At 42.0% G+C, this 24,435-nt stretch overlaps 1 protein-coding gene across 1 annotated transcript in view; it reads right to left on the reverse strand.

Moving 5' to 3' along the window:
- Positions 1 to 14,175, reverse strand: part of DENND2B (DENN domain containing 2B) — a 146,153-nt gene extending 131,978 nt beyond the window's left edge. Inside the window, exon 1 of the mRNA XM_082317029.1 lies at positions 14,047 to 14,175. The gene's annotated coding sequence lies outside the window, so the exon portion shown is untranslated. The remainder of the gene's footprint in view (positions 1 to 14,046) is intronic.
- Between the last annotated feature and the right edge of the window lie 10,260 nt (positions 14,176 to 24,435).

A 24,435-nucleotide genomic window follows, 5' to 3' on the forward strand; every position in this document is an offset into this window, starting at 1 on the left:
TATCCTCATGTTCAACCAGAGAGCCACAATTTATTATAGTGCTACACTTTTCAGTTTCAAAATCATATCCTTAATATTTTTCCCTGTCAAGTCCAATGGAGATTAGCAGACTTCTCAACCAGGATCATCCATAAAGGGAAAATGCAGCAGAATCCAACTGCCCGGAGACACAAAGAAGCAAGTCCAGTTATGTACCACATGACTACAAGAAAAGAAAACCTACTGCGTACACACAGCTCCAACTGTTTAAGCTGGAAAGGCATCAGAAAGGTCCTTCCGTTAGTAACAACGTAAGTGGGATCTCAAATGTACTTAGTTCAGCTCTGCCTCTAACTCACCACTAGATTGTCTATACATCAGGCTAGCTGTATTACTCCTGTGTAATATCATGGTAATGCTCCCTGACAACTTCAAACCCCAAAATAAATAACCAGTGCTTCCCATTCATTGCATATTCTGCAGCTGAGATGTGCCACAAAAGGTACAGGGTTATTTACACCAATTAAATTTTCAGAGCCGTCTTAGGAGCCTCCCTAAGCTCTTTATGGAGTCACTACCCTCTGATGTTCAAATTAAAGGGAAATTGGGATCCAGTAACACTGGTCAGTATGATCAATTTCAATCTATCGGCTCACTGCTTTTTGCAGCATTTGTCTCCAGTTTTCCACAGTGTCTTAAAACATTTCGCTCGTAAAAAGACCAGACCAAAAACTGCAACAGAGCTGACAAAATTTTCATCAATAGTTCTCTGCATACAGCAAGATGAGAGAAACATCTGATGCCAGGATACCACAAACTAAAAGCCATTTAAATAACTACAACAAACCCCCCATCAACTCCTGGCCTAGCACAATTTCCACCTTTGGAGGGGGGAAGGGGGGGGGGGAAGGCACAAACCCTTTCAAATTCGTAACATACTCCTTCAGCCCAAGGACGAAATCCAGCAATCCAATCTGTGATTTAACATGTCATTTCTAAACATTCATTTTTCTCCTGAAGTTTATTGCACTAGAAATCTCTACCTTGATCAGAATATACTCATACCACACCACAAATCAGATTCCCACAGTATCCAGAGAAGTAGAAACTAGACTTAAGTTAACATAAACCTTTAAATGAAGCCAAAGGAAGTTATGACAGCCACCAGGTACAGAATTCTTCTACAGTAAAATTTATTAATTTGTTAACTATTAACCAAACTTTCACAGGCCAATAAAAAGCTTTCCATTTGATAAGTTAAAAGCATGTGTTTTGCCGAGTGTAAAACCACCACCACGTCTCCTTTGCATAGCATTCTTACGTTTTATCTACTTGGTCACCTAATAACATGTACAGCAAATCAGCCTAGATCCCTTCAAGTCTTCAAACTCTCTTTGACTGACACTAGGCAATTGTTTTACAGGATGGATGACAACTTAGAACGAACCCTGCTTTGACTACAGTTGCTGTAGAATATCTTTTTTTAAACTCAGCTTTGAGTGGCTTTGTTTGTGACTAAGGTAAGAAATATTTTTAGCCCAGCAGCTATAGCTCCATCAGAAGAAGCTTCACCATCTATTTTGGAAGGCAATACGCCAAAAGAACCGTGGTGCAATTTCATTCACTTCTTGGCTACTGCTTCTTCCAAAGTTCCTGTCCAAAGACAGCCAAGACCAAGTTCTGTGAATCACCACTTGAATGAGATCTAATTATTCAATTATTTTTAAAGCCTTTCCTTTCCTTATTTCTTCACAGCTTTACACACCTCTTACCCTTCAGGGCATTTGTCCTCATATCTTTCCCACATTTGGAAGTGCAGACGACTTCTTTCCCACCCATTAACAGCTTTCAGATTGAGAGGAGAACTGAATACAATATCCTGCACAACCCCTTTGGATATACTCCTTTTTATCTAGGGAGAAAGGAAGAAAAATCTGTATAGTCACCTACTCAGACACAGTTTTCTGAGACCTGATCTGCTGCTTTGCGTACATCACAGATCTAATCTAGGAGTAAGTTAACTCCTTCACAAAGGTATTTGTCACATTTACTTTTACCTAAATATCTAGGATTATTAATATAGTCTCAGATATGAAACTGCAAATATAGAGAATCATAGAATCATTTAGGTTGGAAAACACCTTTAATATCATCAGGTCCAACTGTTAACCTAGCACTGCCAAGTCCACCACTAAACCATGTCCCTAAGTGCCACATCTACACAGCTTTTAAATACCTCCAGGGATGGGGACTCAACCACTTCCCTGGGCAGCCTGGTCCAGTGCTCGATAACCTTTTCAGTGAAGAATTTTTTCCTCATATCCAGTCTAAACCTCTCCTGGCACAACTTGAGGCCATTTCCTCTCATCCTATCACTTGCTGTTTGGGAAAAGAGACCAACACCCACCTCACTACACCCTCCTTTCAGGTAGCTGTAGAGAGCAATAAGGTCTCCCCCTCAGCCTCCTTTTCTCCAGGCTAAACAACCCCAGCTCCCTGAGCCGCTCCTCGTAAGACTTGTGCTCCACACCCTCCTCCAGCTTCATTGCCCTTCTCTGGACACGCTGCAGCCCCTCAATGTCCTTCTTGTAGTGAGGGGCCCAAAACCGAACACAGTATTCGAGGTGCGGCCTCATCAGTGCCGAGTACAGGGGGACGATCGCTTCCCTGGTCCTGCTGGCCACATTAGTTCTGATACAAGCCAGGATGCTACTGGCCGCCTTGGCCACCTGGGCACACTGCCAGCGTATATAGAGCCAGCTGTCAGCCAACACCCCCAGGTCCTTTTCTGCCAGGTAGTTTTCCAGCCACTCTTCCCCAAGCCTATGTGATCCACCTAGCTTTGTTTAAGTAGAAGAAAATTAAAATTTAACTGTAAAAACACGAACTGCTTCAAAAAGTGTATTAATTGGAAGGTTTTGATGATAGGGAAAGAGAAAATCTCTCTCAATTGTCATTCTACTGAACATCCCTCTTAATTTGTATGGTGCAGATGCTCCCCCCTTACCCTTTTGCTTTCTTCACTTTTTTTTTTTTCATCTCTTATTGTTTTCTTCTCACTGCTCTTCAGTTTCACAACTGTGAAGGAATGCTGCTCAAAGCCCCATGACTCCCAAATGGATCCACTTTGCCTTTGCTGAGCCAGCTTCTGCACAGCTCAGACAGACAACTTGGTTTCAATTTCTCTTTCCATCTAAAATGCAAACTGCTTACATTTCTCACCTAGTGAAATGGCTACGTATTTGCTGACCTGAAAATAAACTTTTCTATCTGAAAAAAGTAAATACAATTTCTGTTTGACCAATGACTTTAGAAACAGTTTGAAAATATAGTATTTTAGCCCACAGGGGAACACAGAGTATGCGCACAGGAACACAGTGCAAAGATGCTTACAGGATTTGAGTTCTGCTTTGAGAGCACTCAGGACTTCAACATTTCATGAAGTCAGTGGGACCTCAGGGCTTTTGAGAACATTGGCCTCGGACCCCAAAAGCACTAATCTGACTGTTTAGTGGAATTGCCACATTCATTGACAAACCAAATTAATTTTTATTTCAATGGAACTTCAAACTGCTTCTTATAATTTTAAAATTTCCTTGTGCAATTAAGTGCTCAAATACATCAGAAAACTGATCCTGTGTGTCTTTAGAGGGCATTTGTGAATTTGAAGAATGATTTTGCCTCCAAACTGGGTCATCGCATTTAGGCTGTTCTCTGGCTACTGCAGAATGTGTTACTACAGGGACTAAGAGACCTAGCACTACAACAGCCTGAATATTAATTCTCCCTCTTATTATTTTTGAGTCCCACCGTTTTTGGTTTGGCTGCTACTACATCAATACAAAGAAAACCTGTCTTAGAATAATGACAGCTGTTTTCTCCTTTTATGACTACACTCAAAAGAAACAATAATGAATGGTATAATTAAATTTACAACAAATTCCTAACTATCTGTTCATCTTAGTCATTAAGACCATAACTCCAGGCGACAGTGATCCCTCAATTCCCAAGGAAGATGACTCAGTCACTTATATAGAAATACTGCCTGGGCTTCAAACTCATTTTCGGGGAGAAGATTTTAAAGGCAGAATAAAAATTCCAAACTAGGATAGAGATAGCTAAGAGACAAAGCACTTTTTCACAGTTCTAAGAAGCTGGTTTTCCACTTCCCCGCCTGCACTGCCTGCAGGAATGTGCTGGCTACAGAAACACAACAGAAAGGCAAACTTCCTATTGAGATACAGGATGGAGAAATTTTGTAAGTACTGCATTTTTAGCCACAGATTTGTGATGGGATTGGGAGAAAGTAATGAGCAAATGGATATGCATTGGCTCATTCTCCCTTCCCTTTAACCAAAAGATAACTAATGGCTCTTCAAAATCAAAATGTGTGTATCTTCTGGAGACCTACAGCTAGAAAAAGGCAGTATTGTACTCAATTCAACAGTGATGTTTATCAGGTCTGATTTTTATTAACCCAGTTATTATTACACCCACTACCTCAAACTTCGCCACAGATTAGGACTTAGCATAGTGAACGCTATACAAAGAAAGAACAAAATGTTAGTCTCGCTTAAGTAGTTTCTCTGAAAACATTATGGCAACCTGAGTTTGCTATGATGTTTTCACATAGTTTCTTACACCATCACTGCATCTCAGAAAGGTGCAATGGAAGAGTTAACTTGCTGGGACTGATTGTTACTAGGAGAGGAAGAAGGCTTTGCAGTAAACTTCATGAGACAACTAACACTTCATTTTGCTGTAGTTTTGAAAAAGAATACACAATATAATTGGTAATGCTGCATACCACCGCCACCAGCTGCCCTTCACCTCACAGCGAAGGTTCCCCTTGCAAGGCTCACTATATCTGGGTCTGTCCGTGCTCTGGTGACTGGCTCCCCCCTGAAGTCTGACTGAAGTTCTGGAAATAGTCATGTTGATGTCAGTCAGGCTACCCGCAAAGTTCACGCAGTACAAAATTGTTGTCAACTCCTTTTGATAGGCTATCCTCAAATGATGCCTCTTCTGCTTTCAATGCCACAGACACAATAGAATCTCAAAACTTGCAGAGAAATACTTCATTCATTAAGCATCGCCTTCCCCTTCTTAGTAAGTCTTTTCCCTCTTTCTCAAAGTAAGGATTTGCTTTTGCTTAAAAATTCAAAACAAAAGGTATTCCCTCACAAAACACCCAGCTATGCTGAGGTACATGACATTCTTTGAGAACAAACACATTTCCATCCCTTGTCTTTCATTCTCCTACTGACTATGCTTGATGAGTCATAAAGATGATCTGTTCCCTCTCTCTGCCATTGCTCCTGTGGAGATCAGACATTTGCCATTAGTACAGAACAAACTTTGTCTTTCTGAGGTATATCCTGATTTCTTTTTATTCGGTTTCCCGCTCCGCACCTAGCAGACACGAGCTATAAAATAGGATTCACGTTTCACGTGGCAGCTTTGTCTAGAATTTCCAACAACACTCGAAAAAGCATTGACTTAATCTATAGCTGTAACCGCATAAATAAGATTTGTTACTCATTGTTTTAAAATAAATATATTCACTTACGTGTGCTTCAGTCAAAGTCATTAGCTTAGAGCTTGGAATGACACAACTGCGGCACTATAAACAACAGTGTGCTAGTGAGCAGCTGAAGCATCACCATTTCCCATCTCGGAGGAGATAGGAAATATCTGTAGGAAACACTGGAAATCTCAAGCCAGGGAGTTACTCAATACTGCCTGTGCACAGGCTTGCTGCAGTCAAATGAGACAGTCAGTCCCAGAACATAGTCTTGAACTAAGTAGATTTGCCTTTACTCTCTTGGAAACCTCTCTTGGGTAAAGTTAGGATCTCCCAAACAAAAGCTTCTACCTGGTTTGGAGATAAAATGTTCTGGTGAGAGTTTTACTACTTGGAGTCTGCTAAACCAGATAGCTGAGGTGAGCAGTAATTCATACACACATTGTATGCGCACACAGCGAGCTATCAGCTGAACTGCACAAGAGCGGTGCGTAGCACCAGGATTCAACCTCATGACCTTCTGATACAGAGCCCTGGGGTCTATCACTTCAGTTAAAAAAAAAAAAACTGCATTACCTGCCAATATTAGCAAAGCTGCATCCTGTTTGCAATTCCCTGCAGAGATGGACTGAATGCTTGTAAGCAGATCTGATTCTATTCAGGAAAGGGCAATCAAGTTATACTTCACAAAGCTCTGGAGCCCTCCTCATTTTCTTATTTATGACATATTATCTAATTTATTCAACTAGTATTTCCCTTCTATCATCATCCCTGCATAAGAGGGGCAAATACTTACATTACAGATCTTGCTAGATTTCAAGATTGATACATTCATGATGGAAAGAGATCTCTGCATGTCTATAATTTTATCCTTTTTTCCCCTCATTTTATGTATGAGTGTCATTTGGCATACAACATATTACTAGATAACCTACAGATAACAAACAGTTGCAGATTGCTTCATCTTGTAGTGTTCAATGAGGAATTTCAAAGGGAGATATTAGTTGAATATAAATAAAATGCTCCTGCTTTTTTTTTTCTTTTAAAAAATAACTGCAACAGAACAAGTCTGACTGCTTACCCCACAGGTTCAACCCTGGCCAACATATCTATCTGAATCTCCATAACCCTTCTGCAAAAAAGCCAGTGTGATTCAAGGTTCCCCAAGCCTGCCCTGTAATAGCCAGAACACCGGTGCTTCTGCTCCATTCCCCCAAAACTTCAATCTGACCTTGACAGTTTCCTTGGTCACTGAAACTATGAATAAAACTTCTTAACAACTGGAAAAGGGTATTAATTCATCACTGGCTCAGCCCCATACAGGACGTACTGCAAATTATAGAGGAATGCAACTAGTCCTAGATGGCTGGTTCACATACAAAGAGCAGAATCGGTCAGTAACAAAGAGCAGGAAGAATAATTTACTCTTCTTAGCCATATGCTTTCCTGACTAGGGCCAGCAGGGGATTTGCTGGGGGATTTGCTGATAAAAATACAGCTTTGTCACATTTGTCAGACCTGAGGCTGTCATGGAAACATAACTGATGTGACAACCGTTAATGAGCCACTGTCACAAGGGCAATCTGTCCAAGCTGACAGATTTGTTGCTCCTGTTCAGTAGTGGGCAGCAGTGAAACAGCCTAGGAGGTTCTCAACATCACCTCGCCACCGCAAGGGTCCTGGACTGTTTTGTTTTGGGAACACCATATGTCCACGTTACTGAAAAAAATATTTTACAGGATTCCCAGTCTTCAATGATGGGCTGGTTGGTTTGCTTTTAAATCAGATTATAAGCCAATGTTAAAATGATAAGTGTTATGCTGTGCCAGAAGTCTGGGTTTTGACTTTGCTCCTCTTCTGCCCACCTCACGGGAAGCCAACCACTCATCCAGAAGAACAATTCCTTTTAATGAAGTTTTCTTTCCTCTTTCACAGATAACCAGCTGGCTCTTTTCATCACTCTTCCTCCAACCTATTCCTAGCATCTCCCTTTTCTACCCAGACTCAGGAGTAGCTGACTGTTCCCTCACTGCAAGCAACAAATTTCTCCTTTTCTCATGACAAGTCATTTTTTAACAGTAAACATTTTAATACTTCCCATAAGCCAGCATATCATTTGGCACCAATACAGGCAGCAAGAACTAATCCTTCTCAGAAACAGTGGTGGTTCACTTTGGAGTCTGTCCTGTCACTGTGTCCTGGAGGGGAACATATGATGCCAGATCTCAGAAGACAGTAAGCCCATGTGCTCTGCTACTGTGGGCAAGATCATACATTGCACCAGCAGCACAACCGCCAGAAATGACATTACACACCTGATATAACTCAGCAAGAGTCTGATGCACAAGAGAGCTTCACCTAACAAAGCCTGTTTTTCCACATGGGAATTTTATTCAGGTGGAGAAAGAGGAATGTGGCCATTTGTTCAGGATTTCAGGACATCACACAGCCTGGCCGGAGCAGCCATTGACCGACACCTGAAATCTCTGGATAAATGGCCACTTTGCAATCAGTCTGCCATGTCCAGAACATGAACTGCATATATTTTCCAGAAAAAATTACAGGAACCTTCAGCATAAGTCCACTGGCTTCATCCTCCCCTACCTGAGGATCGGGCCATACTTTTAGACTAGGTAGGTACACCCACATTATCAGAGCCATCAGCGCCACAGGCACAGGAACTGCACGGGGATGTGCTGACAAGGTGCTGCAGCTGACGACCTCGGGCTGCCCCTTGGACCTCCTGTTCTTCCAGACAGTCATAAATCCCCGGGAAGCATTCTGTGCCATTGTAGTACAAAGCACCGAGTCATGTTTACATTTGTTTTCTACTGTCCATGCATGTCAGCCAATAGTAAATAAAACGCAGCAGGGACCTTAGCTCTTGATGTGTCTCAGCAGAAAACTGGATAATGTCTCCATAGGAGAGGAAAGCAGATCTTAATGCAAATGCCAAATTTGACAGTATATTACACTATCCACTGAGCCTGGTGCAGAAGAGATTATAAGCTGCTGATGGGGTCCCCTGTACAACCAGCTTGTGTAGCTGCCTGGGCTGGGAGCAGGGTCTTGCTTACAGGTGGCACACGAGGGCAGTGCTTTCCACAGGAGATAAAAGGGGTGGCCAGACAGCTGCCTGTGCATGTCCCAGGGTGATACCACCCGACTTGCAACTACTGTCATGTGCTGCTGCTAATAAAAGAGCACTGAAAAACCGATGTTTGCCCTTAGGTCTTCATACATTCCCAAAAGCCAATCTGCTGCCCCAAGCAGGAGTGTAATGGGGTCAGTGCAATGGTGAAACCCAGTCTGATGCACAGCAGAGCAGCTCTAACCCAGAGCATCAGCTGATTACACAAAGCATATCCACTGTCCAAAAGCAGGTTTTTTTTCACTCTTCCCTCTGAAACCAACTTGACTCTTCTCCAAAAGCCAATACCAGAATGAGTCACTTGAAATTATTTTTTAGACAAGTTTCTGAAGACTGAGTTGTGATATGTCCCCCTCCCTGCAACAACGTGCCAGTAAACCCCCAGGGAGCTCTCCCAGGAACTGCTAGGGGATGAACACAACAGGCTGAGCTGTTCAGCTTCTTGCCTCCCCCAGCACGGGTTTGAACATGTTGACAGCAGAGTGGTACGAAGATGGTTTTGTCCCCTACAAATCTTCTGGATAAACAGAATTGTGCTCTACATCAGAGATTTTTCTTTGTAACTTTAGTCAATGCTTTCTTGGCTTGCCACTCTTAACAACTTGGTCATAAAACAGCTCTCTCTGGAATACGCTGTTCAAATTAATCAGCTGTCAACTATTCTCCTTTTAAAACTAATAATAGAAGGACTGCATGGGCCTGTGAGAGACTGAAACATGGGAATGCGAATTGTGCAGCTGCAAATGTTTCCATGCTGCTGCAGCTCTCAAACTGCTTTTTGCTCTCTACCAAGGAGGCATGAAATAGCATTGCAGGGAGCAGGTTTTGTACCATCAAAATTGTCCAACTGTCCTCAGTATGTCCATAATGTGGCAAACGCTTAGTGATGCCTTTTAACTTTCAAGCACGCTTTAAAGAGGGGAGGGATGTTCTGGTCATAAACCAATAGGCTGAGCTGGACCAGGAGCATGGGATAATTTGATGGCTTGTATCCTTTGGATGCCAGCTGCACAAGGGATGCCAAATTGTGCTCTTGCCATTGGCAAAAGTTTTAGCCTCCGATTCATCTTCTTGTCAAACTGCAACAGGGTGGGGGAAGAAGTTGTTCAAGGGGGGAGCACTGCCTCTGACAGGATGGGGAAATGGGAGTCCTTTGAACAGCGCCTTGCATAGAGCAGTTTGGCTCCAAGTGGGCAGAGAGGATTAATGCTACGTGAGGCTTGAACTCAGACTAAGAGCTGGCACTGGAGGAAAGCCAACTGTGCAACACTCCTCAAACTGCTTAGGGGACTCTGTTGTTGTCACGTGAAACTGAGGAACAAGTAGGAGTCTCTGTTCAAAAAGCACTCAGGGTGGAAGCATGTTTGCAAAGCCTGATAAAGGAAAAAGAGCAACACCTGCCTCTTCCAGGTCTGCCTACAGCTAGTACCACCAGGGGACTTTGCCTCTACTAGCAGTAGATTCATTTTCAGCCTGAAAAATATTTTTAAAAGCCTCTCAGGCTTTTAAGAGAAAGAAGAAGTTTAAATCCCAGACCGGAAGCCTTAATTATAACGGATTTGTGTGAAGGTTGCCAGATCTCTCCCTGCTCTGTGATCAGGGCTGTGCCAAGAGTCTGCTTTGTGTCACACTAGCAACTGTGCTAAGTTCAGCAAAGTAACTGGGTCAAAGATGCAAAAGCAGAAGGGAGATCACCGATTAGCGCTAATGAGAGCCTGCACTGCAGAGCAGAATGATAGTGCAATCGTTTCAAGGTTCTTGCCATAATTACTAGGTAGCCGCACTCATATTCAGTGTGAACTGCTCAGAACAAATCCTTTTGCATGTCACAGTTTACACCTTAGAAAGTCACTCAGAGTCACCATGACCAGAAAACAGCACATGAGAGGAAACAACTGTGAAACTAGTTGTTCATACTGCTGGAATTGAAATTAACTTACAGAAAATAAGGAAAGATTTGAGCACCCTCATAAGCAGCGCTTCTAAATATGCAGCACTGTTGTTTTCAATCAATGAATTCCATCTATTGTGGGCATAAGGTTACAGATGGAGAATACTGATCTCATGTTCAAGAATTTAATGGTGCATCTGTCCACAACTGTAACACCAGGTGCTCTGAAGATCACCCGACCTTCAAAAAAAAACAAAAAAAAAAAACACAACAGCAGAAGGAGAGACAACAGTGTTTTTCCAGTGTCTCACAGACTTTCCCTAAGAAGAAAAAAACCGAAGGGATTAGAGTTATTTAGAGAAGGGAATAAGAGCAAAACCAAATATTGAATGATACAGACAAAGTCAGTTCTACGCTTCTAGATAGCCTCATCTCATTCACAAACTAAGCAGTGTATTTCCAAGTAATAAAGACAAATATGTCAGCATAGCAATTAACCTGAAACTCACTGCAACAGACAACAGGGAAACATGCTGTCAACCTATGGATAGAGGGAGTACGAACAGTGACACAAAAGATGATCTTATGCAAGATAAAACAAGCAATTAAAACATTAACTCAGAATATAAAAATTACTCGTTAGATAATGAAGGAGAGAGAACAAAAAAAAATATTTCTACCATGTCCTTTCACTTTCTTTCTAAGTGCAATGAGACAGGACACAATTAATCCTATCAAAAAAAGCACATTAAGCTCTCTGGAAAACTCAGAGCCACTGACTATCCACAGACAGAATGTGGGCATAGAGCCACTGGCAGAAACGTGGTGGACGCATGAGATCAACGAGATTTATGTCAGGACAACAGCATAAAGCAACTCGCTTCAAGATACAGAAATGGATGCGCTTATGAAGTGACAACTACAGCAGGCTACAAACACTGGGCTAAAGACCACAGAGTGCCTGTCCACAGGAGATGTGTTGCACGCAGAGCCGCTACGCCTGCGCAGACTGCTGCAAGAACTCTACGCATGTTACTGGGTATAGCAGCAGCCTTCTTGAGTTGCTTACTCCCCTTAATGGATGAAAAAAATATAGTGTGCCAATGCCTATGTGCTGGTGTTTATGCCCAACCGTAGGGTAGGTCAGTTATGAGGTATCATTATGAATGTAGTTTTAAATATATTATGATTTACTGATTTATTTTTTTTTTAGTTCCTACTGGTAAGGTTTACATAGTATATAAGATACGCAAACTTCATTTGGAACCATTCAGAATGCTAGGACATATGGAAATTATATTAAAGGACTATAGGAATGATGCCTTATATGACTTTTCAAAGTAACATGTAAATACTACAACACAGACCATTAAGAGAAATGCCACTCAGCCAGAAACACTAGGAGAGAACTCACCAGGCTTCCCACTGCATCGCACCATACAACAGACAAATGCCAAAAAGCAACGGTGGCCTTTGGCATGCCCAATTTGCAACACCTTGCAGAGATCTCTCAGGAGTCTCAAGCTGACCATCTGTAAAATGTAAGCACTTAAAAGCAGCGGTTCTGATTTTGAAAATCATAATCTTTTTCTGTCTCAGAAATTTCAGGGACTAATAGCATTTTCCTGCAAATGAGCCTTAAACTTGGGTAATCATCTCAGTATTCCTTCTTAAGGAGGGAGATGGTTCAAATTAACACACCAGCTCCACAGACATTTCATTCCTAGTCAAGAATGGCACATAGATTTCTTATTAAGCTGCTCCCAACCATCAAACGGATGAAAAAAATTTTTTTTCCAACCAGGTTATTAAATGATATTCACTAACAGCAGTATTTTATTTACAGAACCAAGCTGGTCAATTCTGGTAAGCCAGAGGGGGACACAAATCATTAGACTGGGCTGATCAGCCCTCAGTTCGTAAATGACAGCTGTCAGTTCTGTATGCATGTTGTAGAAAGACTGCCTGCTCCAGGACAGCCTGCTTCTCCCTCATGAGTGCTCTACTGGCAGATCACAGCGATACCAGCATTTTCCCCCTGAAGTCTTCTTCGAACTCCTCCCCTGAAGCACAGCCAATACTGCCTTTTAATCAAGGAACAATTTGCACACACAGACACATGCACACACATACACATAAACAACAGCTATTTGCTAAGAGAGGAGGTGGGAAGGAAGGATCCGATTTCCATTCACTGCACTTTCCCCCTCCAGGACGATTTTAGGAGAAAGAGGAAATAAGCATCACCATTATCTCCAGCGTGTGTTACCAGCCACACTGAAGCCAGTCAGCAGCGCCTGGCATTGTTTGGAGGAACACAAAAGACCTTCTATTTGGAAAGTTCAAGAAAGAAAGCGGAGAGCCTGGTCCTACAGTCAAAAGACTGAAACATAGGCTGAGAAGTTCTCAGGCAGAGGCTGATCTGAAGCCCTTTGAAGTTGACGGGAAAACTCCCATGGACTCCAGCACACTTTGGATCATGCCTGAAACACACAGAAGGGAGCAAAGCAGCGTAAAAGTAGAAAGGAGCATCTGCTAGAGGGGAGTTTAAACGGCCTAGGGGTGACCTAATCTTTTCATCATGGTTATCGGTACAGCGTATTTTTGTGACGTTCAAGCAAGGATTATATCCATTTTCTAAGTCTTTTCATTAGGACATAGCAGTTGTACATTAATCATTAGGTATGTTTCCATTTAAATTAGTATGCGTGCTACCCTAATATTGAGTGTTGAATACAGCATTTAACAAATGTCTCAGAGGACAGGGGGGAAAAAAAGACCCTTTCAAATTGCCGAAATCATTAGTTTTCTGCTTTCTTCCCCCCACTACCCTCTCCCAAAAAGGCTGGTTTAAAGCTAGAAAAACCACAGCCCAGGACTGAAAACCTTATTAAGAACAATGCTGCCAGCATCATCTATTCATAAGCAGCAGTTTGAGACAGAGCCCAACCCAGAAGAAACTCTTTAGCAGCACATTCTCCAAACAATTGCTAAAGGATCCCAAGTGTGTGGAGGTTCCAAATCCCCTGCTTAATTATGGTGCAATTAATTTTCTCATTAAAGATGAATACAGGATCATCCAAGAAGAAAGAAGTGTCTTCTGAATTCTGTAACACTTCCATAATTATTTTCTTGCATATAGGAGTAATTATTGCAGTGATTTTAAAGTTTGGTGCTGTCTAGGTCCTAAATAACATTTTCTGGGAATTAATCTCTTAGAAACTTTTTTTTTTTTTAACACTTCTTGCAGCCTTTGCACAAGATTCAACAAAGAGCCAAAGCTTTTTTTTTTTTCTTTCCCCAAAAATGCAGGATGTTTCCTCTTTCCCTGGTTAATAGAATCCAACTGTTGCCGCATGACATCATTCCCCAGAGCTAGGGAATCCAAGCTCGCTCAGACACTCGGCTGGCAGTAAACATCATGGAAAAAAAAAAAAAAGAAAAAAAGACACCAAACTTTAAAACAGGAGGAAGTAACATTTAAAAGGCAATTTTTGTTACCTGAAATTTGGAGCATTTCCCTTTCCACTCCATTCTCAGATTTGTATTTCCCAGACAAAACTCTGTCTTACTATCTGAGGCAACCAGAAAACCAGTCGTTTAGCGTCTAATACCTGCTGTGCTTCCCACAACTCCTTCACATGACCTTTCGCAGCACTGATTCCAGCTAAAATGATTGCAGAGAACACAGACTGGCCAGGCCAGTTGTCATGGAGATCTCTCTCTCTCTCTCTCTCTCGCTCTCTTTTCATACACGCGCGCGCATACACACACACACACACACAGATTTAAACAATTCTGGGAGGCATCCACAAAACAGCATGCCTTTTCATCAGCTAAGTTTTTGAGGCATTCCACCCCTCCTCCAAGCCCTCCCTAGCGTCAGCCCAGGAAGCTGAGCTTTGGTCATGAATCGATCGTTGAAATTAGAGATATTGCCTTTTAAAAAAAAGAAAACCATCACAGGACTGGTCCTTTTTTTTTCCCCCCAGGAAGGAAAACAGAGATGTTTCCTTGCTAAAGCTTTGACCTAAAAGTAAACCTATTGCATTCGACCTGTGGGTTATTTGTCTTTGCCCGACTCGTTATGAATTTGATATCTGAAAGCACTAAGGCTTTATTGAAATACAGTCATGCAGATTACAAGAAATGCTGCTGGCATGGCCTGACTCCTTACCTTGCTGTTCTCCCAGTACCCAGCGAGTGACTTAATTAGCACAGGTATTCATCGTGGTCATGCAGGACTTCCTGTATTCTTTCATGTTTCTGTAATTAAGAAGAAAAATGTGCAGGTCAGGAACATGCAATTCAAACAAACAGAAAAAAATCCCCCAGCCAAACAAGAAAACACAGGTACATTTGGAAGTTTTCTCATACTGACTATAAGTTTACATACCTCTTACCCAAAGCTCACTATCTCCCAGTTAAGGAGAAACTCATTTCAATGACATCTGCGAATACAAGAACTGAGTAATTTACCACATTCACTGGCACCATGGTTGCAAAACAAAAACTTATTCCAAACATAAATAAAGACACACAACACTTTTTCCTTGACAAACAAAAATTCTAAATTAATCACCAGCAACATCATATAGGAAAGCCTGGACTGATAAATCAAGAGAACAGAAAATACTTTTAAAAAAAAAGAAAGAAAAAGAACATTTAGTAAGGAAATTCAGTAAAAAGTACGTGGACTCAGAAGAACAGCACTGTGTGCCCAAAGTTTTTACACTTTGAGAAACAGCTTGCAGAGTTACTCTTTAGAGGATTTAACCAGAGTCAGTCATTCAAAGTTTTAAAACTTCATAAAAGATACTAAAGGAATTGCATGACTCTGCTTTCTGCAATGAGTTGTATGAGCAACAGTCCCTCTAGTGGTCATAAAATTGCAAAGCTAACTATGCCATACTAAGTAGGAAATCAATTTCTTTTTTCTCTATTAACCACTTCATTATGCTGTTATGATATTCCACCTCTGCATTAAAAACTTAAAATAAAATTGGCATATGCAACCCTTTATATGTTATTTAGGGAGCTAAACACAAAAAAAACATGTACGTGCATTACATAATCAACACAGCTAGGTTTATACACAAGGAGATATAAAAGAATTCCAACATATTACTCTTCTAATTGTGTTTGTAATATGACAACGAAGGTGGGATTTTAAAAAAAAACTAGACAGTGAGATAGCTGAGATGGGAACACCTGTCTCTCCAGATAGCTATTATAAAATAAAAACTGCACTGGAGCACATTATTGACTGTACTTCTGAAAACTCTACATTTTGTGAATGACGGAGCTCCCAGTGGATTGTACACTTAAACCACCTCTCTTTCTATCAAAAAACAAATTAAGTTGTTAAAATATATTATGCATGCATAAATACGTAGGTGCAAAGCACAGTAGTAAAACTATGGCCTAAGGTTTGGTCTTGGGCAGGTAACTACCACAGAAGACCCCAGACAAGTACATTTCTATTCTAAGCTTCATGAATACACTCCCAATCAATTTCTTGCCAAAAGGTGAAGTATTTTGCTTGGACTAGCCCCAGTGAAACAAGAACCATTCCCACCTCTTACTTTTTTCTCATTGAGCTTTTCTGTGAGCATATCAACACCTCAGAACAAAATTCAGGATCAGGACAGAGTTTAGTATCATAAACAGAGCACACACAGAGCTGATATTAGGTTAATTACAGTATCATGGCTACACTGCAATCAAAAAGCATTAGAATATGTATCTTTATCCCCTGCAGGAGACAGACAATCCATTACTCACACATGGCTGATGTTTAGTTTCTTATTTCCGATACACTTCCCATTCCTGACTGGTTGAACCCACTCCTTCCTACGCTCTGCAGTCACAAGCACAGGATGCTGAAGCCACATGACACACACAGGAGCAGATATGCACTGAAAAGGATGAGTGCGCAGCGAGAGAGTCCTCACCAGGGCACACCTGGCGTCTCTGCCCTTGAGACTGGAAAGAGAAATATGAGCCGTGCTCTCCACAAGCTGCATGGTCTAAGATTCTTTACTGAATGCTTTCTAAATCAAGCAGCCATCATCAGCAACAGGGGAGGGAGGAAACAAAAATCAGATTTGCTCCTACACGACTCATGAAATTTTATCACTTTCACTAGGTGAAAAAGCAACATCAACTTTGGGATTTAAAAAAGACAAAACCAGAGATGAGCTACAGACTAAGTTGCCCACAACAACAGCACAAATCTCTGGTAGGTGTAAACAGAGATTAATCACTGCACCAACTTCAGTAACATTTTCCTTCGCGTTTTTTAAATAAGATGAAGTTCCGCATAAAAATATTCCTGTAAAATGATTTATGATTTTTCCCTCCTCCTCCTCAAAAAGCTTTCTGCCCTTCAGAAGGGCTTCTGCTCGTTTCCTATAGAAGATGACCACCTTATTTCTCTTCCTCTGGTGTCACCTCTACACCACAGTTACTGACCATCTTTCCAGAGCCCTCAACGGATATGTATCTGTTTGAACTTAGATAAATTTAAGACTCAACAGCAAAAAGTGAAGCTTAAGTACCCTGTCCCAGTACGTTTTTACCCCAATACCATGGAAAGGCAAGTGCCTGCAGCTCCTGCTGACCTCACTGGGAGAGGCAGAGAGCTAGGCAGCACTTCCTCATCACCAGGCAGTGACTTGCAGAGGTATGGAAATAAGGGAAAAGGCCCCAACCAGCTCATAATGTAAAGCATGCATGCAGTACAAATATTGTGCTCTTTGCGCTTTATTTAGAGGCCCAGCACTCAATACTTTTGCATAGGGCATTCTGTGACTACAAGGTGGGACAAGAAGATGACTACCAGGACAGCAGCCACTGTACTCTTTGGAGCAGTCCCACAACACCTTTGAGTCCTCCTTTGAATTAACATTCTAGAGCACTGGCCTTTATTGTTAGCATTCCAACACAATGGCATAAGAGCACAGCAACGGAGCAAGTGGCACAAGATAACACCTCTGACCCCAAAAGCATCATTCGACTGAAGGGAGTAAGAGTTCCACCGGCTTCAGTGGCACATTAATTTCAATTTGGCCTCACTTCATCATGTTTTGCTAGGATTGTGGTACCACAGTAAATAGTACAAAAGTATATCATGGCCCTGCAAACAATAAAGCAAAGGAGGTGACCCAACATACAAGCCCTCCAGTTGCAATGGGACTGCATAGGTGTAAGTCTAAGATCAGTCAGCTATGAATTTGCTTTATTCCCCCATTTCAGCATCAGATCCACTACCCATAGTATTTCCACAACTCTCTCTTCTAGAAGGAGAATTAAAAAATTTCCATGACCCCTTTAATAGCCCAACGAGGATCATGTTTGAAGCACTGTACTGATTTCACTAACCCATAAAAAAAAAAGTGTGTGTGTATATATATACACACACACACACACAGTATACACATACTATATGTATATAGGAAATGACTAATCATAGCTGTGCACTCTTTGAGATGCTGCCAATCCCTTTATGGCCCTATATTCCATTTCAGTTTGATCTCATTCTGCAAATGAAAGCCTGCCGTACTTGGGTCTGACCCTGACGTCTCAACTGGGTGCAAGACAGCAATTTGCAAAAGTTGCTAAGTGATTCAGTGAAACTAAGAGGATATCTGTACCTGGGGGGTCATGACAAGAAGCTGACACACATTGAATTCCTGTGCAAACACTCATTCAGAAATAAAGTGGCTTAACTTTGTGGCTATTATTGTTTTAGGCCCTTATTCAGCAAAGCACTTAAACATTGACTTCAAAAGAACTTAAAAACATGCCAAACATGTGCTACAATATTTTACCAAAGTGGTGCTTTAGTAATGTTGTATATTTTAGAAAAGAGAGACAAAGAGTTTTTATTTAGCAATTAAAGCTTTAAGACGTTTTTTGGTGATATAACCAGGACACATTCCCCATGCTAAACATACTAATGAGGCTGAAAATCTGCTGAGCAATAAGCTGAATAATTCCTTAATAAAACAACTTTAAACCTGAACAGTGTGGAATTAACTCATGTAAATGCCCGGTTTGAGAATTACCCATACCTATGGTCTGATTCATGACAGGAGACACATATTACAGCTCACCCTGCTAGGAAAGCAGTGCAAAGCCAAACAAGCCATACAAACTGGCTATGGGCCCAGGCAGCCAATTCAGCCAGGCCTCAACGTCCCAGTGCTGCAAACTGTGTCAGATGGCACCAGGCCAAGGCACAAGCCAAGCCACAAGGATAACCAAAAGGTGGGAACCTCATGTAAATAAGTCCTTCTGCTCCTTAGCTCCCCAGAGCCAGCCCTGCCTGCAACCCATCGGCACTCCAGTCAACACCCTTCCTGTGCGTGGCTGTGCTGTATCCCAGGCATGCCTGAAAAAGGAAGGACAGGAAGCTGTAGGACCAAAATTGATGGAGGGGGGAAGCCCCCGAGGGGAGACTATTTGTCCTGTCTGGACAAAACAAGAAAATTTTGCCCTTTGTAGGTGTTAGTCTCTTCCTACATCTTTTTTTTTTTTTACTGCGTGTATCCCCATCAAGCATGGATTTACGTTCCAAGAAGACGGGCAAATGAGACAAGCAGGCTTCTTCTGGGAACTAACCATATCAGGAGAGATGTCAATGAGTTGCTTGAAATTCTACAGGAATTCAGATTTGACTCTACATGAATGTGAGATATCCAAGTTCTTCTTAGTTCACTACTGTTTCTTTTAAGTAAAAGCCAAACGACAAGTTTCTGTTGCCCTCGTTCACTGTACACATCCTGAGACACAAGATGCTACACATGGGACTAGAAGGCAATTTAAAAGCCAGATCCTCTCACACCTGGAATTGCAATGCAAGCAGGACTCAAGAACATAACTCTGGGAGGACTAAATCTTGCGTGCATCCAAGCAAGTGCTGCAAAGCTTTGACTTAATGGGAACAGAGGGGCAGAATCCTTCTGAGAGCACATAAATGATGGGAAGACAGATCCATTAAGCCAAATCCCCATCTGAAGAGGCATTTTTCAAATTGTTGTCAAGGTAGCCCTTCCTGTACTTGCATCAGGTAGTGGGACAAAGAAGATGCTGTTGGGAACCATCTCTATTGTTAGATTAGCTCTACAGAGCTAATCAAGGGAAGAACATCTCTTAGCAAAGCAATGGACACAAGGACAGGTATATTCAATAATGCGGTGCTGGTTTCTGAAGCAGAACATGGGTGGCAGTTAGGTTTTTGCATTTTTCCCCCCCCTTGGAAAAGAGCTCTAAACTTAAACTCAAAATGGAAAATAAGAGGGCCTAAGGCTGAGCAACAAGTATGATATCACCTTGTTTACATGAGAAAAATCACAACCAATATCACTGTGCAGTCTTTGAACTTCTAAATAAATAAATAGATAGATAAATAACAACAACATGTTTTGTGATTCCTTTTGATCGTCAACTATGAAAGTTCACAGGAAGTTTATGCAACACCCCCACCACCACCACTGGATAGATCTTATCTTCCAAAGCCTATTAGCCAAAAGACTCTAAGAAGAAAGTGTCAGCCTGATGTTCTTTTGAACAAAAAGCAATGACTTATCTGTGCATTAACTTCTGCCATTGACTTTATTTTAGCCATGACTTGAACCTCCAAGCTAGCCTGGAGACCTTGTGAACTGCTGGTCACGTGCTGGGGTGATGCCTGTGAGCCCTGCTTAGCATCTCTGTGGAGGAAGGGTACTGCAAGGACCAGCCCAGCACTACTCCCATCACCTACAGCCCATAGAAATCAAAGCCAGTGACAGCATGTGTTTTCTTAGCCATATAATGAGTTTGTCTTTCATATTGCCATAATCATCACAGCAGGCAGATTTTTCAAGCTGCAGACAATGAAGCTATTTTCTTCTCTATTTTGGATAGAGCAGATAAACAAAATATTGCTTTGAATATACAACTTCTTTCATTCATAGCCCCTCAGTATGCTTTACAAAGCCAGGTAAATGTCACTCCTGTGTGGCTGCTTGGAACAAAGGAGTTAAGTGGCTTTGTGTGTGAGGCTGCACAGTGGCCCCTCAGGAACAGTGTGTGACCAACCGGGTTCTGAGCACCAGGCTCTGCTGCCTCCCCTGAGATCACAGTCAGGACCTGGAAGGTAGTCAGGGTCAGCTGAACTCCAAGGGATACCAGAACTTTTTTCTTCCTGGAAAACAATTTGCTTGGGCATCGGAAACAGCTGAAATTAAGCTTTCCTTTTAGCTGGTTTCCACTGCCATGGAGGAAATGAAAGTCAGTGACAGTGCAGTGACTAGGATGAGCTTGCGCAAAACAAAAGAAATCCAAAACGAGACCAGACAGTTCAAAAACATTTTGTGAACTCTGTGTTAGTTTGTTGGTACCTCAGTGCTTCCTGGGTTTAGCAGTGGAGAGCGGTACAGAGATGCCCAAATGACCCACAACCATCGTAATTCCAGAACTGGAAGCAGCAGAGCCCCCTTGAACTAGCACAGCTGTATTTTTTCAGGAAGGAGGTCATGCCTCCACACAGTGCCCCACTGCGCTGTGGGGCTGTGCAGACCTCCTGGAGACAGCTCCAGGGCTCTCTGTGCTGAGCTCCATTGTGTGGCACAGACATCCCCTGAGCAACATACTGCAGACCACAGAGGAAGCCAGCCCCAGTGCTGGGAATTCAGCTCCCAGTGCCCAAGCTCCAGATGAATGCCTTAAAAGCAAGGTCATTCCTCTTCCTCCGATTCTGTGCACTCTTCCAAACAGAGCTCGGGAAAGCCTCTGAAAACAGCCCCACATTCCCCACAGCCCAGGAAGGATTCTCCCAACACCGCGTTTTAGGCTGCTGGGGGATCACACACCTACCTGTCTCCTCTTCACCACTAACAGTAGAGGCTATTATTTAAGAAGGGGGAAAAAAAGGAAAAAAAAAAAAAAAAAGAAAGTACACATTCTGCTTTACTCTCATCAAAACAGATGGCTCAGAGATAAGATTTTGCCTCTTGCCATGAAAAAGTATAAATTTCTTCTTTTAGTTAAAGTATTTCCCATTTTAGAGACAAAAGAAAAGCAGGAATCAACATTTTTTCACATCAAACTGAAAAGGGCGGAACTTGGGAAAGTATCCAGTGCTTTTCTTCCAAGTCTGGAAAACTATACAGCTTATATAGGCTAGGATACTGTTATAGATATTTTCCCTTTAAAACACTGGATAAGGTCCATGTAGTCGCATGATGTTCCCTATTGCTATGTACATTGCTTTAAGGGGGTGGACAACTCACTCCCTGCAACTGCTGCTGCTTGCTGTTCATTCTACGAAAATGGTGAAATCCCACAACACAAGCCGAGTGTTACCCATTTAGCGTGCAAAGACCACACACCAGAAAGTTTGCAAAAGACCCTGCTGCCAGTTAAGAAGTGCTAGCAAAAGCTCCACTAAAAGTCTTGATTTCTAGCTAACCCCTAACCTGGCCCACAACAGCATGAGCCCTGAATGCTGCACCATCATCTCCATCTAAATGCCACAGTAGGAGCAGACTTCTAAAGGCACTAGCCATTCCCAATTAATCACACAGAGTTATGCCGAGATTTAAACATGTAACTTATGGCTGTTACCCTTGCAGTTGGGTGTGTGTATGTTCACTGCAAACACAGGTTAGTGCCTACAATGCTGGAAGCAGCTTATGGAAAGTCTGAACTGCAAGATTCAAATCATTAAGAGCATGCATCACAACTTGCTTTGGGGAAAATTCCCCATTCAAGAACAGACATGCTGATTACGACTCCAGTTTTCTAATTTCCTGACGTGTGAAAGTCCCATCAGTAAACTTGAGAGCTCTGTGCTTACTGAAAGCATAAAGCATCGCGCTCTGTTTGCCAGAAAGAGTTGAAAGGGATTTTTTTGCATGTATACATAGGATTGAAACCCTCTACTCCGCTTCCTGCACCATGTGAAGGGACCTAACAAGGAGTCAGAAGAATCAAATGTTGTTCTTGATTTTGACACCATCCAGTTATATGGCCTTGGAAAGCTTTCTTCACCTAGTAACACAATACCTGTTTGGCTTTCTGAAGCACTGAGAAATCAGAAGCAATTAGTACTGGAATGATGCAGTAAGTTGCAATCTCACCATAAACTTCAAACAATATGTATCTTTGATCACATCATACAATTCTGTACATTAATCAGCCTCCAAGGCTGTTTCCAGTTTCTTAACCTGCTTCATATCTATGCAATTTTGATACTCCCTTCACCCTGAAAAAGGCCAAACATGAACAGGGTTTCTTCGTCATCCTTACCACTGAAATAAGCAGCTTTCCACACAATTCACACAGTCCCAGAGTAGGACAAAAGTAAACGCAGTCCTGAGCCAGTGAAAGATTTAGAGCCTGATTTTTCCTGCCTGCATATGATGAAGTCAGAACTTTGCACCATTTTTCTTAGACAAAGATTTTGTATCTGGTCACATTCTAAATTATTAGACACTTGCACTGCAAGATTCAAAAAAAAAAAAACACAAAACAAAAAACACCCCAAAACCTACGTTGTGGGCCAATTTTTAAATCCTCTCCATCCAGATGCGTTCAAAATAAGCTGCACTGCACCTGTCTTGTAAGAACCTCCACAATTGTTAAAAGCTTCACACAAAGCCTCGTGTTTTATCACTAGTTTCATCTCTGGCTTACCAGGGTGTGACCTGGAACAAATCTTAGCAATTCTAATACCTCACCTCTTCTAGAGTGGCTCCCAAGTGTAATTCACATGGCTTGTAAACCAACTGTAAAATAAAACGGGAGCTTGCAAACCAAGTTCCTAGACATCTAAGACACTTATGGAAAGCCAGCAAATCAACACAATATAAAAGACGACATTTGTAAAACAGTGCCAATTTACATCCATTTGGAATGGCACTTCAATACTTTAGGAAATATAACCCTCCCCTCCAATTCAGCATGAGCCACAGGTAACTGAAACAGCTTTCTGCTTTCTCTCTTGGTTTCCTTATCTCTAAAGAGCTGATAATAACTGAATCTATTAGAAATACTGTTAGTATACATGCTGGTTTTGGCTGGGATACAGTTAACTTTCTTCACAGTAGCTAGTATGGGGGCTATGTCTTGGATTTGGGCTGAAAACTGTGTTGGTAATACAGGGATGTTTTCGTTATTGCTGAGCAGTGCTTACACAGAGTCAAGGCCTTTTCTGCTTCTCACCCCACCCTGCCAGCAAGCAGGCTGGGGGTGCCCAAGAAGTTGGGAGGGGACACGGCTGGGACAGCTGACCCCAACTGGCCGAAGGGACATCCCATACCATATGATGTCATGCTCAGCATATAAAGCTGGGGGAAGAAGAAGGCAGGGGGGATGTTTGGAGTGATGGCGTTTGTCTTCCCAAGTAACCATTACGCATGATGGAGCCCTGCTTTCCTGGAGATGGCTGAACACCTGCCTGTCAGTGGGAAGTAGTGAGTGAATTCCTTGTTTGGCTTTGCTTGCGTGCGCGGCTTTTGCTTTACCTATTGAACTGTCTTTATCTCAACCCATGAGTTTTCTCACTTTTACCCTTCTGATTCTCTCCCCCATCCCACTGGGGGGGCGTGAGCAAGCAGCTCCGTGGTGCTTAGTTGCCAGCTGGGATTAAACCACAATAGTATAAGTTTATTAAACTTCATAAGGTGGCCACAGACTGCTGGAAGAAAAGCACTGCTGTATTAAGAAAGAGACTGACTACACCTCTTTTAATTTAACCAGATTCACACTACTAAACCCATTTAGGAGATTATATTAATACAATCCTCAGAAACATTTTCACTGTACAATTTTAAAATCACAAGCTGGGCTAGAGAACAGAAAAGAAATGTCATGCATTGTCGTGCACACACAGAGAATGAA

This window comes from Platalea leucorodia (assembly GCF_965183815.1).
Source record: "Platalea leucorodia genome assembly, chromosome: 7".
NCBI classification, from domain to species: Eukaryota; Metazoa; Chordata; class Aves; order Pelecaniformes; family Threskiornithidae; genus Platalea; species Platalea leucorodia.